This window comes from Zea mays, chromosome 5 (genome assembly GCF_902167145.1).
Source record: "Zea mays cultivar B73 chromosome 5, Zm-B73-REFERENCE-NAM-5.0, whole genome shotgun sequence".
NCBI classification, from domain to species: Eukaryota; Viridiplantae; Streptophyta; class Magnoliopsida; order Poales; family Poaceae; genus Zea; species Zea mays.
The window spans coordinates 224,809,710-224,826,076 of NC_050100.1; positions in this window are offsets into that span (position 1 = coordinate 224,809,710).

The following is a 16,367-nucleotide window of genomic DNA, read 5'->3' on the forward strand; positions in this document are numbered from 1 at the left end:
AATTATAAACTTAAGCACACACTACAAGACGGGGTTAACGTTAGAATGAATATCAAGTCCGAGAGAGAGGGGAAAACAAATCAACTAAGAAAATAAAGCGGATGACACGATGATTTGTTTTACCGAGGTTCGTTTCTAAAGAGCCTAGTCCCTGTTGAGGTGGTCACAAAGACCGGGTCTCTTTCAACCCTTTCCCTCTCTCAAACGGTCACTTAGACCGAGTGAGGCTTCTTCCTTAATCTCACGGGTCACTTAGACCCCGCAAGGACCACCACACAATTGGTGTCTCTTGCCTCGCTTACAAAGCACTTGAGAGTAAGAAGTGAGAAAGAAAAGAAAGCCAAGCCAAGCAAACAAGAGCAACAAGAAACACAAGTGATCCTCTCACAAGTCCTAATGCACTAGAATTGAATTGGGCACTTTGATCAGATCGGTGGCTTTGATTTGTGTCTTGGAGTGTTGCACTTTGCTCTTGTATTGAATGGAGAGTGATGAATGCTTGGATGGTTGGAGTGGAGGTGGTTGAGGGGTATTTATAGACCTCAACCACCAAAACAACCGTTGGGGTGGCTGTTGTCGATGGGCGTACCGGACAGTCCGGTGCGCCATGGACACTGTCCGGTGCGCCAGCCACGTCACCCAACCGTTAGGGTTCGGGCAGTTTTGACCGTTGGAGCTTTGTCTTCTAGTGGCACCGGACAGTCCGGTGCCGCACCGGACAGGTACTGTTCACTGTCTGGTGCGCCTCTGGCGGCTGCTCTGACTTCTGCGCGCACTGTCTGCGCACTGTAGCGTTTGCAGGTGTCCGTTGCAGTCGACCGTTGCGCTGGAAGCCGTTGCTCCGCTTGGTGCACTGGACAGTCCAGTGGCACACCGGACAGTCCGGTGCGCCAGACCAGGGCACCCTTCGGTTCTTTTGCTTCTTTGCTTTTGAACCCTAACTTGATCCCTTTATTGGTTTGTTTGAACCTTTATGCACCTATAGAATATATAATCTAGAGCAAACTAGTTAGTCCAATTATTTGTGTTGGGCATTCAACCACCAAAATTATTTATAGGAAAAGGTTAAACCCTATTTCCCTTTCAATCTCCCCCTTTTTGGTGATTGATGCCAACACAAACCAAAGCAAATATATAAGTGCAGAATTGAACTAGTTTGCATAAGGTAAGTGCATGGGTTACTTGGAATTAAACCAATTTATAGTTTCACTAGATGTTGGGGGCCTTCTTCTTCGCCGAAGGTCCTCCAAGCAAAAACACCTTCGGCAGGGTGATATGCAAGCAGACACAACACGAAGGTATAAGCCGAAGCTACAAGCCAGGGAGCTTCGACATGACGACGCGCCTTGAGACGAAGGTCAACACCGACTTAAAGAGTAAAAGACCATTTAGTCCATGATAACTTGTGTTTTGGTTATGATTAGTTATCAAGGACATCCCGTGCCTATAAATAGATGAACAGTACCCCAGTACTGTTCGCGCTGACTTGAATTCACTCGCACATCGCATTCGATTTCTTACCTTCTGTCAAGCCGAAGGTACAAATGTAATTTACTGTTATTGATATTTATCCATGATTGGATAATGGAAATATAAATAATCCGATGATTTAATGTGATTATTCATCTTATTTTCCAAGTTCCTTATGATCTTACTTTTATTATTACATACTGAGATGACGAAGGTATGTCCTTCATAACTGAAAGGGAATTAGGCTTACACCTAGTTCCTAAATAATTTTGGTGGTTGAATTGCCCAACACAAATAATTGGACTAACTAGTTTGCCCAAGTGTGTAGATTATACAGGTGTAAAAGGTTCACCCTCAGCCAATAAAAAGACCAAGTTTTGGATTCAATAAAGGAGCAAAGGGGCAACCGAAGGCACCCCTGGTCTGGCGCACCGGACTGTCCGGTGTGCCACCGGACAGTGAACAGTACCTGTCCGGTGCACCAGGGGACTCAGACTCAAACTCGCCACCTTCGGGAATTTCCAGGGCGACTCGGCTATAATTCACCGGACTGTCCGGTGTACACCGGACAGTGTCCGGTGCGCCAAGGGAGGTCGGTCTCAGGAACTCGCCAGCTTCGGGAAACGCCAACGGCTAGTCCGCTATAATTCACCGGACTGTCCGGTGTGCACCGGACTGTCCGGTGCGACTCCGAAGCAACGGTCATCTCCGCGCCAACGGCTCTCTGCCGCGCATTTAATGCGCGCTCTGCGCGCGCAGAAGTCAGAATCGCCCATGCTGGCACACCGGACATCAAACAGTACCTGTCCGGTGTGCACCGGACACCCAGGCGGGCCCACAAGTCAGAAGCTCCAACGGTCAGAATCCAACGGCAGTGATGACGTGGCAGGGGGCACCGGACTGTCCGGTGTGCACCGGACTGTCCGGTGCGCCATCGAACAGACAGCCTCCCAACGACCACTTTTGGTGGTTGGGGCTATAAATACCCCAACCACCCCACCATTCATTGCATCCAAGTTTTCCACTTCTCAACTACTACAAGAGCTCTAGCATTCAATTCTAGACACACCAAAAAGATCAAATCCTCTCCAAATCCCACACAACGCCATAGTGACTAGAGAGAGTGATTTGCTTGTGTTCTTTCGAGCTCTTGCGCTTGGATTGCTTTCTTCTTTCTTGATCCTTCTTTTGCAACCAAACTCACTTGTAATTGAGGCAAGAGACACCAATCTTGTGGTGGTCCTTGTGGGAACTTTGTGTTCCAAGTGATTGAGAAGAGAAAGCTCACTCGATCCGTGGATCGTTTGAGAGAGGGAAGGGTTGAAAGAGACCCGGCCTTTGTGGCCTCCTCAACGGGGAGTAGGTTTGCAAGAACCGAACCTCGGTAAAACAAATCTCCGTGTCTCACTTGCTTATTCGCTTGGGATTTGTTTTGCGCCCTCTCTTGCGGACTCGTTTCTTATTACTAACGCTAACCCCGGCTTGTAGTTGTGTTTATATTTGTAAATTTCAGTTTCGCCCTATTCACCCCCCCTCTAGGCGACTATCAATTGGTATCGGAGCCCGGTGCTTCATTAGAGCCTAACCGCTCGAAGTGATGTCGGGAGATCACGCCAAGAAGGAGATGGAGACCGGCGAAAAGCCCACTACAAGCCACGGGAGCACTTCATCGGAAGAGTCCCGCACCAAAAGGAGGGAGAAGAAGAAGAGCTCCTCCAACAAAGGGAAGGAGAAGAAATCTTCTTCTCACCACAAAGAGAAGAAGGAAAAATCTTCTTCCCACAAGCTGCATCGGAAAGGCGACAAGCACAAGAGGATGAGGAAGGTGGTCTACTACAAGACCGACACTTCATCAACATCGACCTCCGACTCCGATGCGCCCTCCGTCACTTCTAAGCGCCAAGAGCGCAAGAAGTATAGTAAGATCCCCCTACGCTACCCTCGCATTTCCAAACATACACCTTTACTTTCCGTCCCATTAGGCAAACCACCAACTTTTGATGGTGAAGATTACGCTAGGTGGAGCGATTTAATGCGATTTCATCTAATCTCGCTCCACAAAAGCTTATGGGATGTTGTTGAGTTTGGTGCGCAGGTACCATCCGTAGGGGATGAGAACTATGATGAGGATGAGGTGGCCCAAATCGAGCACTTCAACTCTCAAGCAACAACAATACTCCTCGCCTCTCTAAGTAGAGAGGAGTATAACAAAGTACAAGGGTTGAAGAGCGCCAAGGGGATTTGGGATTTACTCAAGACCGCGCATGAAGGTGATGAGCTCACCAAGATCACCAAGCGGGAAACGATTGAGGGGGAGCTCGGTCGGTTCCGGCTTCGCAAAGGGGAGGAGCCACAACACATGTACAATCGGCTCAAGACCTTGGTGAACCAAGCGCGCAACCTCGGGAGCGTAAAGTGGGATGACCACGAGGTGGTTAAGGTTATTCTAAGATCACTTATTTTCCTTAACCCTACTCAAGTTCAATTAATTCGTGGTAATCCTAGATATACTAAAATGACCCCCGAGGAAGTTATCGGAAATTTTGTAAGTTTTGAGTGCATGATCGAAGGCTCGAGGAAGATCAACGAGCTTGATGATGCCACCACATCCGAAGCTCAACCCGTTGCATTCAAGGCAACGGAGGAGAAGAAGGAGGAGTCTACACCAAGTCGACAACCCATAGATGCCTCCAAGCTCGACAATGAGGAAATGGCGCTCGTCATCAAAAGCTTCCGCCAAATCCTCAAGCAAAGGAGGGGGAAGGATTACAAGTCCCGCTCCAAGAAGGTTTGCTACAAGTGTGGTAAGCCCGGTCATTTTATTGCCAAATGTCCTATATCTAGTGACAGTGACCGAGGTGACGACAAGAAGGGGAGGCGGAAGGAGAAGAAGAGGTACTACAAGAAGAAGGGCGGCGATGCCCATGTTTGTCGGGAGTGGGATTCCGACGAAAGCTCAAGCGACTCCTCCGACGACGAGGACGCCGCCAACATCGCCGTCACCAAAGGACTCCTCTTCCCCAACGTCGGCCACAAGTGCCTCATGGCAAAGGACGGCAAACGGAAGAAGGTTAAATCCAACTCCTCCACTAAATATGAATCTTCTAGTGATGATAATGCTAGTGATGAGGAGGATAATTTGCGTTCCCTTTTTGCCAACCTTAACATAGCTCAAAAGGAAAAATTAAATGAATTGGTTAGTGCTATTCATGAAAAGGATGACCTTTTGGATTCCCAAGAGGATTGTCTAATTAAAGAAAACAAAAAACATGTTAAGGTTAAAAAGGCTTATGCTCTTGAAATTGAGAAATGTGAAAAATTATCTAGTGAGCTAAGCACTTGTCGTGAGATGATTGACAACCTTAGAAATGAAAATGCTATTTTAAATGCTAAGGTTGATTCACATGTTTGTAATGTTTCAATTCCCAATCTTAGAGATGATAATGTTGACTTGCTTGCTAAGATTGATGAATTGAATGTATCTCTTGCTAGCCTTAGATTAGAGAATGAAAATTTAATTGCTAAGGCTAAAGATTTTGATGTTTGCAAAGTTACAATTTCCAATCTTAAAGATAAAAATGATATTCTTCATGCTAAGATTGTGGAACTTGATTCTTGCAAACCCTCTACATCTACCATTGAGCATGTCACTATTTGTGCTAGATGTAGAGATATTGATGTTAATGCTGTTCATGATCACATGATCTTAATTAAGCAACAAAATGATCATATAGCTAAACTTGATGCTAAAATTGCCGAGCACAACTTAGAAAATGAGAAATTTAAATTTGCTCGTAGCATGCTTTATAATGGGAGACGCCCTGGCATTAAGGATGGCATTGGCTTCCAAAGGGGAGACAATGTCAAAATTAGTGCCCCTCCTAAAAGATTGTCAAATTTTGTTAAGGGCAAGGCTCCCATGCCTCAGGATAACGAGGGTTACATTTTATACCCTGCCGGTTATCCCGAGGACAAAATTAGGAAAATTCATTCTAGGAAGTCTCACTCTGGCCCTAATCATGCTTTTATGTATAAGGGTGAGACATCTAGCTCTAGGCAACCAACCCGTGCCAAGTTGCCTAGAAAGAAAACTCCTAATGCATCAAATGATCATGCCATTTCATTTAAAACTTTTGATGCTTCTTATGTGCTTACTAACAAATCCGGCAAAGTAGTTGCCAAGTTTGTTGGGGGCAAACACAAGGGTTCCAAGACTTGTGTTTGGGTACCCAAAGTTCTTGTGTCTAATGCCAAAGGACCCAAAACCGTTTGGGTACCTAAAGTCAAGAACTAAAATTGTTTTGTAGGTTTATGCATCCGGGGGCTCAAGTTGGATACTCGACAGCGGGTGCACAAACCACATGACCGGGGAGAAAAGGATGTTCTCCTCATATGAGAAAAACCAAGATCCCCAACGAGCTATCACATTCGGGGATGGAAATCAAGGTTTGGTCAAAGGACTTGGTAAAATTGCTATATCTCCTGACCATTCTATTTCCAATGTTTTTCTTGTTGATTCTTTAGATTACAACTTGCTTTCTGTTTCCCAATTATGTCAAATGGGCTACAACTGTCTTTTTACTGATACAGGTGTCACTGTCTTTAGAAGAAGTGATGATTCAATAGCATTCAAGGGTGTGTTAGAGGGTCAGCTATACTTAGTAGATTTTGATAAAGCTGAACTTGACACATGCTTAATTGCTAAGACTAACATGGGTTGGCTCTGGCACCGCCGACTAGCCCATGTTGGGATGAAGAACCTTCATAAGCTTCTAAAGGGAGAGCACATTTTAGGATTAACAAATGTTCATTTTGAGAAAGACAGGATTTGTAGCGCATGCCAGGCGGGGAAGCAAGTTGGAGTCCATCATCCACACAAGAACATCATGACGACCGACAGGCCGCTTGAGCTACTCCACATGGATCTTTTCGGTCCGATTGCTTACATAAGCATCGGCGGGAGTAAGTATTGTCTTGTAATAGTGGATGATTATTCTCGCTTCACTTGGGTATTCTTTTTACAGGAAAAATCTCAAACCCAAGAGACCTTAAAGGGATTCTTGAGACGGGCTCAAAATGAGTTCGGCTTAAGGATCAAGAAAATAAGAAGCGACAACGGGACGGAGTTCAAGAACTCTCAAATTGAAAGCTTTCTTGAGGAAGAGGGCATCAAGCATGAGTTCTCTTCTCCCTACACCCCTCAACAAAATGGTGTAGTGGAGAGGAAGAATCGAACTCTATTGGACATGGCAAGAACCATGCTTGATGAGTACAAGACACCGGACCGGTTTTGGGCCGAAGCGGTCAACACCGCCTGCTACGCCATCAACCGGTTATATCTTCACCGAATCCTCAAGAAGACATCATATGAACTCCTAACCGGTAAAAAGCCCAACATTTCATACTTTAGAGTTTTTGGTAGCAAATGCTTTATTCTTGTTAAAAGAGGTAGAAAATCTAAATTTGCTCCTAAAACTGTAGAAGGCTTTTTGCTTGGTTATGACTCAAACACAAGGGCATATAGGGTCTTTAACAAGTCCACTGGACTAGTTGAAGTCTCATGTGACGTTGTGTTTGATGAAACTAACGGCTCTCAAGTAGAGCAAGTTGATCTTGATGAGATAGGTAATGAAGAGGCTCCATGCATAGCGCTAAGGAACATGTCCATTGGGGATGTGTGTCCTAAGGAATCCGAAGAGCCTCCAAGTGCACAAGATCAACCATCCTCCACCACGCAAGCATCTCCACCAACTCAAAATGAGGATGAGGCTCAAGTTGATGAAGGGCAAAATCAAGAAGATGAGCCACCTCAAGATGATGGCAATGATCAAGGGGGAGATGCAAATGATCAAGGAAAGGAGGATGACGAAGAACCAAGGCCGCCACACCCAAGAGTCCACCAAGCAATCCAACGAGATCACCCCGTCGACACCATCCTCGGCGACATTCATAAGGGGGTAACCACTCGATCTCGTGTTGCACATTTTTGTGAACATTACTCTTTCGTTTCCTCTATTGAGCCACACAGGGTAGAGGAAGCACTTCAAGATTCAGATTGGGTGATGGCGATGCAAGAGGAGCTCAACAACTTCACGAGGAATGAGGTATGGCATTTGGTTCCACGTCCTAACCAAAATGTTGTAGGAACCAAATGGGTCTTCCGCAACAAGCAAGATGAGCATGGTGTGGTGACAAGGAACAAAGCACGACTTGTGGCCAAGGGATACTCCCAAGTCGAAGGTTTGGATTTCGGTGAAACCTATGCACCCGTAGCTAGGCTTGAGTCAATTCGCATATTATTGGCCTATGCTACTTACCATGGCTTTAAGCTTTATCAAATGGACGTGAAAAGTGCCTTCCTCAACGGACCAATCAAGGAAGAAGTCTATGTTGAGCAACCTCCCGGCTTTGAAGACATTGAGTACCCTAACCATGTCTATAGGCTCTCTAAGGCGCTTTATGGGCTCAAGCAAGCCCCAAGAGCATGGTATGAATGCCTAAGAGATTTCCTTATTTCTAATGGCTTCAAAGTCGGCAAGGCCGATCCTACACTCTTTACTAAAAACTCTTGAAAATGACTTGTTTGTATGCCAAATTTATGTTGATGATATTATATTTGGGTCTACTAACGAGTCTACATGTGAAGAGTTTAGTAGGATCATGACACAGAAATTCGAGATGTCGATGATGGGGGAGTTGAAGTATTTTCTAGGATTCCAAGTCAAGCAACTCCAAGAGGGCACCTTCATTTGCCAAACGAAGTACACTCAAGACATTCTAACCAAGTTTGGAATGAAGGATGCCAAGCCCATCAAGACACCCATGGGAACCAATGGGCATCTCGACCTCGACACGGGAGGTAAATCCGTCGATCAAAAGGTATACCGGTCGATGATTGGTTCATTGCTTTATTTATGTGCATCTCGACCGGATATTATGCTTTCCGTTTGCATGTGTGCAAGATTTCAATCCGACCCTAAGGAATCCCACCTTACGGCCGTAAAACGAATCTTGAGATATTTAGCTTATACTCCTAAGTTTGGGCTTTGGTTCCCTCGGGGATCCACTTTTGATTTGATTGGTTATTCGGATGCCGATTGGGCAGGGTGTAAGATTAATAGGAAGAGCACATCGGGGACTTGCCAGTTCTTGGGAAGATCCTTGGTGTCTTGGGCTTCAAAGAAGCAAAATTCGGTCGCTCTTTCCACCGCCGAAGCCGAGTACATTGCCGCAGGCCATTGTTGCGCGCAATTGCTTTGGATGAGGCAAACCCTGCGGGACTACGGTTACAAATTAACCAAAGTTCCTTTACTATGTGATAATGAGAGTGCAATCAAAATGGCCGACAACCCCGTCGAGCATAGCCGCACTAAGCACATAGCCATTCGGTATCATTTTCTTAGGGATCACCAACAAAAGGGAGATATCGAGATTTCTTACATTAACACTAAAGATCAATTAGCCGATATCTTTACCAAGCCTCTTGATGAACAATCTTTTACCAGACTTAGGCATGAGCTCAATATTCTTGATTCTAGAAATTTCTTTTGCTAGCTTGCACACATAGCTCATTTGAATACCTTTGATCATATCTCTTTTATATGCTATGACTAAATGTGTTTTCAAGTCTATTTCAACCCAAGTCATAGGTATATTGAAAGGAAATTGGAGTCTTCGGCGAAGACAAAGGCTTCCACTCCGTAACTCATCCTTCGCCATCGCTCCAAGAAAGGACCTTGTCTTTGGGGGAGAAAGTAAAAAGCCCAAAAGAAAAAGGACCGGACTTCGTCTTTGGTATAATCTTAACTCATTTACTTATGACCAAAGGGGAAGGTAGGACTTCGAGGGCTCAAATGATTCCGTTTTTGGCGATTCATGCCAAAGGGGGAGAAGGTATGAGCCCAAAGCAAAAGGACCGCACCACCACCAATTTCCAAAACTTAGTGCTTTCAAAAGTATTTTTCAATTGGTATCCTATTGTGTTCAAAAGGAAAAGACAATTAGTTTTTCAAAAATGTATGTCAAAACCCTCTTGAACACTAAGAGGTGGATCTCCTTTAGGGGGAGTTTTGTTTAGTCAAAGGAAAAGCATTTGAAACAGAGGGAGAAAATTTCAAATCTTGAAAATGCTTTGCAAACTCTTATTCATTTACCTTTGACTATTTGCAAAAGATCTTTGAAATGAATTTACAAAAAAATTTGCAAAAACAAAACATGTGGTGCAAACGTGGTCCAAAATACTAAATAAGAAAGAAACATTCCATGCATATCTTGTAAGTAGTTATATTGGCTCAATTCCAAGCAACCTTTACACTTACATTATGCAAACTAGTTCAATTATGCACATCTCTGTTTGCTTTGGTTTGTGTTGGCATCAATCACCAAAAAGGGGGAGATTGAAAGGGAATTAGGCTTACACCTAGTTCCTAAATAATTTTGGTGGTTGAATTGCCCAACACAAATAATTGGACTAACTAGTTTGCCCAAGTGTGTAGATTATACAGGTGTAAAAGGTTCACCCTCAGCCAATAAAAAGACCAAGTTTTGGATTCAATAAAGGAGCAAAGGGGCAACCGAAGGCACCCCTGGTCTGGCGCACCGGACTGTCCGGTGTGCCACCGGACAGTGAACAGTACCTGTCCGGTGCACCAGGGGACTCAGACTCAAACTCGCCGCCTTCGGGAATTTCCAGGGCGACTCGGCTATAATTCACCGGACTGTCCGGTGTACACCGGACAGTGTCCGGTGCGCCAAGGGAGGTCGGTCTCAGGAACTCGCCAGCTTCGGGAAACGCCAACGGCTAGTCCGCTATAATTCACCGGACTGTCCGGTGTGCACCGGACTGTCCGGTGCGACTCCGAAGCAACGGTCATCTCCGCGCCAACGGCTCTCTGTCGCGCATTTAATGCGCGCTCTGCGCGCGCAGAAGTCAGAATCGCCCATGCTGGCACACCGGACATCAAACAGTACCTGTCCGGTGTGCACCGGACACCCAGGCGGGCCCACAAGTCAGAAGCTCCAACGGTCAGAATCCAACGGCAGTGATGACGTGGCAGGGGGCACCGGACTGTCCGGTGCGCCATCGAACAGACAGCCTCCCAACGGCCACTTTTGGTGGTTGGGGCTATAAATACCCCAACCACCCCACCATTCATTGCATCCAAGTTTTCCACTTCTCAACTACTACAAGAGCTCTAGCATTCAATTCTAGACACACCAAAAAGATCAAATCCTCTCCAAATCCCACACAACGCCATAGTGACTAGAGAGAGTGATTTGCTTGTGTTCTTTCGAGCTCTTGCGCTTGGATTGCTTTCTTCTTTCTTGATCCTTCTTTTGCAACCAAACTCACTTGTAATTGAGGCAAGAGACACCAATCTTGTGGTGGTCCTTGTGGGAACTTTGTGTTCCAAGTGATTGAGAAGAGAAAGCTCACTCGATCCGTGGATCGTTTGAGAGAGGGAAGGGTTGAAAGAGACCCGGCCTTTGTGGCCTCCTCAACGGGGAGTAGGTTTGCAAGAACCGAACCTCGGTAAAACAAATCTCCGTGTCTCACTTGCTTATTCGCTTGGGATTTGTTTTGCGCCCTCTCTTGCGGACTCGTTTCTTATTACTAACGCTAACCCCGGCTTGTAGTTGTGTTTATATTTGTAAATTTCAGTTTCGCCCTATTCACCCCCCCTCTAGGCGACTATCAATAACCTTCGTCTGTAGATCATTATATCCTAAGGGAGATAATGCTTCGAAGGACGAAGCTCTTTGATCATTAACTGAGAGCACCAAGAGGGGGGGTGAATAGGTGATCCTGTAACACTTAAAACTTAGGCCACAAAAACTTGGTTACGTGTTAGCACAATAACCGCCAAGTGGCTAGAGAGGAATCTTCAACAAAACACAATAACCAACAAGATCAATCACAGAGATGGCACGGTGGTTATCCCGTGGTTCGGCCAAGACCAACGCTTGCCTACTCCACGTTGTGGCGTCCCAACGGACGAGGGTCGCAATCAACCCCTCTCAAGCGGTCCAAAGACCAACTTGAATACCACGGTGTTTTGTTTGCTTTTCTCAATCCCGTTTGTGAGGAATCTCCACAACTTGGAGCCTCTCGCCCTTACACTTGAAATTCACAAAGAAGCACGGAGCAAGGGAGGGATTAGCAACACACTCAAGACAAGAAATCACAGCAACACCACGCACACAAGTCGCAACGAGAGCTCACAACACAACTCAATGAGTTCACTACTCAACTAGAGCTCTAATTGCTATCGCAAAGAATCAAAGGCGTGGAATTGATGTCTTGGTGCTTAGGAATGTTGTAGGAATGCTTGGTATACTCCTCCATGCGCCTAGGGGTCCCTTTTATAGCCCCAAGGCAGCTAGGAGCCGTTGAGAGCAATCTAGGAAGGCTGATCTTGCCTTCTGTCGACTGGCGCACCAGACAGTCCGGTGCACACCGGACACTGTCCGGTGCCCGATTTCCTTCCATAAATGGCGCAGTCGACCGTTGGCAGCCTGAGAGCCGTTGGCGCACCGGACATGTCCGGTGCACACCGGACAGTCCGGTGCCCCCTTCTAGCCGTTGGCTCGGCCACGTGTCCCGCGCAGATCGCGGCCGACCGTTGGCCCGGCCGACCGTTGGCTCACCGGACAGTCCGGTGAATTATAGCCGTACGTCGCCGGTGAATTCCCGAGAGCGGCCACTTTGCTTGAGCCAGCCTGGCGCACCTGACACTGTCCGGTGCACCACCGGACAGTCCGGTGCCCCCAGACTCAGCAGAGTCTTGGCTGCTCAAGCCAAGACATTTCCAATTGGATTTTTCCTGTTTCCAGCACTTAGACACAATACATTAGTCCATAAAACAATGTACTAAGTCTGAGAAACATACCTTTATCCTTGATTTGTACATTGTCCACCTTTTTACACTTAGGCACTTGTGTTGGACACTAAATCACCAAAATACTTAGAAATGGCCCAAGGGCACATTTCCCTTTCAATCTCCCCCTTTTTGGTGATTTATGCCAACACAACATAAAGCAAGTAGAACAAGTACAAAATCAATTCAAATAAGAACTCAAATTGTTTTGATTCGAATTTGACATATATGGATCACTCTTTGCCACCACTTGGTCTGTTTTTGCAAATCAAACTCAAATTTCTATCTCTATGTCAAACACACATGTTAAGACATAAAGAGAGTCATTCCAAGAGAAATTGATTCAAGATTTCAAAAACTCCCCTTTTTCCCATAATCAATACTTCTCCCCCATAAGAGGCCAACTTTTGACAAGAGAGACAATAAAAGAGTTTCAATAAAAGAGTTTTGACAAATCAAAATCTCTCAAGTGGTAGCTGATCCATTTATCGCTTTGGCCTTTATTTTCTCCCCCTTTGGCATCAAGCACCAAAACGGGATTAATCTTGGCCCTTTAACCCTATTGCCTCACCAAAATCTTCGACTAAGAGCAAATAGGCAATAAGAGTATAAAGATGAACTTGGAAAAGTTACTCTTTTCATCGGAGTGCAGTGGAAGTCTTTCATGGTCCAAGTCCACCTTTTTCCTTTCAATCCTCCTTTGAGACTAAAACAAACTCAAGCACATGGTTAGTTTTCAAAGGGTCAAGTTGTAACACAGCTCCCCCTAAATATGTGCATCACTTGCAAAAAGGACTTGTGAGGTCCAGGGAGTGTTTGTACAACTTGAGCACCACAATAAGCAACAAAATGCAGAATGAACATGATCAAAGGCATGAACACATGTATGCTATAAATCAATCCAAGTTCCGCGAATCTAGGACATTTAGCTCACTACGTAGCCTGCAAAAGGTCTTCTCATCTAGAGGCTTGGTAAAGATATCGGCTAGCTGGTTCTCGGTGCTAACATGAAACACTTCGATATCTCCCTTTTGCCGATGGTCTCTCAAAAAGTGATGTCGGATGTCAATGTGCTTTGTGCGGCTGTGCTCAACAGGATTTTCCGCTATTCGGATAGCACTCTCATTATCACATAGGAGTGGGACTTTGCTCAGATTGTAGCCAAAGTCCTAGAGGGTTTGCCTCATCCAAAGCAGTTGCGCACAACACTGTCCTACGGCAACATACTCGGCCTCAGCGGTGGATAGGGCAACGGAAGTTTGTTTCTTAGAGTTCCACGACACCAGGGACCTTCCTAAGAATTGGCACGTCCCCGATGTACTCTTCCTATCGACCTTACATCCAGCATAGTCGGAATCTGAGTACCCAATCAAGTCAAAGTTAGACCCCTTTGGATACCAGATCCCGAAGCAAGGTGTAGCGACTAAATATCGAAGAATTCGCTTCACAGCCACTAAGTGACATTCCTTAGGATCGGATTGAAATCTAGCACACATGCATACGCTAAGCATAATATCCGGTCTACTAGCACATAAGTAAAGCAAAGAACCTATCATGGACCGGTATGCTTTTTGATCAACGGACTTACCTCCTTTGTTGAGGTCGGTGTGTCCGTCAGTTCCCATCGGCGTCTTTGCGGGCTTGGCGTCCTTCATCCCAAACCGCTTTAGCAAGTCTTGCGTGTACTTCGTTTGGGAGATGAAAGTGCCGTCCTTGAGTTGCTTCACTTGGAACCCAAGGAAGTAGTTCAACTCGCCCATCATCGACATCTCGAATTTCCGCGTCATAACCCTGCTAAACTCTTCACAAGACTTTTGATTAGTAGAACCAAATATTATGTCATCGACATAAATTTGGCACACAAAAAGATCACCATCGCAAGTCTTGGTAAAAAGAGTTGGATCGGCTTTCCCAACCTTGAAAGCATTAGCAATTAAAAAGTCTCTAAGGCATTCATACCATGCTCTTGGGGCTTGCTTAAGTCCATAGAGCGCCTTAGAGAGCTTACACACGTGGTCGGGATACCGTTCATCCTCGAAGCCAGGGGGTTGCTCCACGTACACCTCCTTCTTGATCGGCCCGTTGAGGAAAGCGCTCTTCACATCCATTTGGTACAACCTGAAAGAATGGTGAGCGGCATATGCTAGCAAGATACGAATTGATTCTAGCCTAGCCACAGGAGCAAAAGTCTCCTCAAAGTCCAAACCTGCGACTTGGGCATAACCTTTTGCCACAAGTCGAGCCTTGTTCCTCGTCACCACCCCGTGCTCGTCCTATTTGTTGCGGAACACCCACTTGGTTCCCACAACATTTTGCTTGGTACGAGGCACCAGTGTCCAAACTTCATTGCGCTTGAAGTTGTTGAGTTCCTCCTGCATGGCCAATACCCAGTCCGGATCTATCAAGGCCTCTTCTACCCTGAGAGGCTCAATAGAAGAGACAAAAGAGTAATGCTCACAAAAATTAACTAATCTCGAGCGAGTAGTTACTCCCTTGCTAATATCACCCAATATTTGGTCGACGGGATGATCCCTTTGGATCGTCGCTCGAACTTGGGTTAGAGGTGCTTCTTCCTCTTCAACTTGATCATCATGTGCTCCCCCTTGATCATGCGCCTCCACTTGAGGTACCTGTTCGTCATCTTGGGTTGGGGGATGCACCATAGTTGAGGAAGACGGTTGATCTTGCTCCAATTGTTCCTGAGGCCGTACATCTCCAATCGCCATGGTGCGTATCGCGGCCGTTGGAACGTCTTCTTCATCTACATCATCAAGATCAACAACTTGCTCTCTTTGAGAGCCATTAGTCTCATCAAATACAACGTCACTAGAGACTTCAACCAAACCCGATGATTTGTTGAAGACCCTATACGCCTTTGTATTTGAATCATAACCTAATAAAAACCCTTCTACAGCTTTGGGAGCAAATTTGGAATCCCTACCCTTCTTCACTAGAATGTAGCATTTACTCCCAAATACACGAAAGTACGATACATTGGGTTTGTTACCAGTTAGCAGCTCGTAAGAAGTCTTCTTGAGGAGGCGGTGAAGGTAGACCATGTTGATGGCGTGGCAAGCCGTGTTCACGGCTTCCGACCAAAAACGCTCGGGGGTCTTGAACTCTCCAAGAATAGTCCTCGCCATATCAATGAGTGTCCTGTTCTTCCTCTCTACCACACCATTTTGCTGAGGTGTGTAGGGAGCGGAGAACTCGTGCTTGATCCCTTCCTCCTCAAGGAACTCCTCCACTTGAAGGTTCTTGAACTCGGACCCGTTGTCGCTCCTTATCTTCTTCACCTTGAGCTCAAACTCATTTTGAGCTCTCCTGAGGAAGCGCTTGAGGGTCCCTTGGGTTTCAGACTTATCCTGCAAAAAGAACACCCAAGTGAAGCGGGAAAAGTCATCAACAATAACTAGACCATACTTACTTCCTCCTATGCTCAGATAGGCGACGGGTCCGAAGAGGTCCATATGCAGCAGCTCCAGAGGTCTTGAAGTGGTCATCACATTCTTGCTGTGATGTGCTCCTCCCACTTGTTTACCTGCTTGACAAGCTGCACAAGGTCTATCTTTTTCGAATTGCACATTAGTCAAACCTATCACGTGTTCTCCCTTTAGAAGCTTGTGGAGGTTCTTCATCCCCACATGTGCTAAGCGGCGATGCCACAACCAGCCCATGCAAGTCTTAGCCATTAGGCATGCATCTAGACCGGCCTCTTCTTTTGCAAAATCAACTAAATAAAGTTTGTCGTCTAGTACACCCTTAAAAGCTAGTGAACCATCACATCTTCTAAAGACAGACACATCTACATTTGTAAATAGACAATTATATCCCATTTTGCATAATTGGCTAACAGATAACAAATTATATCCAAGCGACTAAACTAAAAACACATTAGAAATAGAGTGCTCAGATGAAATCGCAATTTTACCTAACCCTTTTACCTTGCCTTGGTTCCCATCACCGAATATAATTGAATCATGGGAATCCTCATTTTTGACGTAGGAGGTGAACATCTTC